The sequence below is a fragment of the Priapulus caudatus genome, unplaced genomic scaffold (genome assembly GCF_000485595.1).
Source record: "Priapulus caudatus unplaced genomic scaffold, Priapulus_caudatus-5.0.1 Scaffold9345, whole genome shotgun sequence".
NCBI classification, from domain to species: domain Eukaryota; kingdom Metazoa; phylum Priapulida; class Priapulimorpha; order Priapulimorphida; family Priapulidae; genus Priapulus; species Priapulus caudatus.
This window is the reverse complement of record NW_014586406.1, coordinates 2122-2920: the sequence shown is the minus strand read 5'-3', so window position 1 is coordinate 2920 and position 799 is coordinate 2122.

The window sequence follows — 799 nt, the reverse complement described above, 5'->3', positions numbered from 1 at the left end:
GATATATATATGAGCTGTTTAGTCATTGGGGGCCACTAGTAAGGTAGTAGAGTATAGCTAGTAGAGTATAGCTAGTAGAGTACGAGCCTAACCAGTAAGCCAGATAACACCGGCCTATGTATATATGTCTGTACTCTAACATGCACGATGACATGTATGATGCGTTTGATATCTAATATTATAAACCTTATAGGGCAATGTTCATAATACGACACGCGCGAGTTGGAATACGGCATATATATATATATACAGCCAAGCGTAACTATGATACAGTTTTGTTATATAGTATTGTAGTTATTAATAATATTATATGATGATAATGATGATGATGATGATGATAATAATAATAATAATAACAATGATATAATTATTGATGTTAATAATGACAATATTACCTAGAAAACACACGTTCGCACTCGCTTTCTAATTTTCTAGCTGCGCTCTCGTGTTGTTGTGTACAGACTACAGTCTTATATATAATGTGGTCATTACGTGCGCCGATCACTGATCTCTATACACTAACTAGTTAGTATAACTTAGTATATAAATTAATATATAGAGATCAGGGGCGCCGCTGCATGCGATATATACGAGAACGGATACAGTGGCGGCACATGGTAGAACGCGCGTACGATATTATCAGGGGTTAATAATAACAAATTGTCATTATTAACCCCTGAGAATAATTATATTGTTCTATTCTTAAACTTTACCGTGAGCCTGTTTTGAGCTTTGGACGCATATGTATAGTGCTCACATTGCTCCTGCCTGGCATGTCATTATGCAAATCCCATAACAA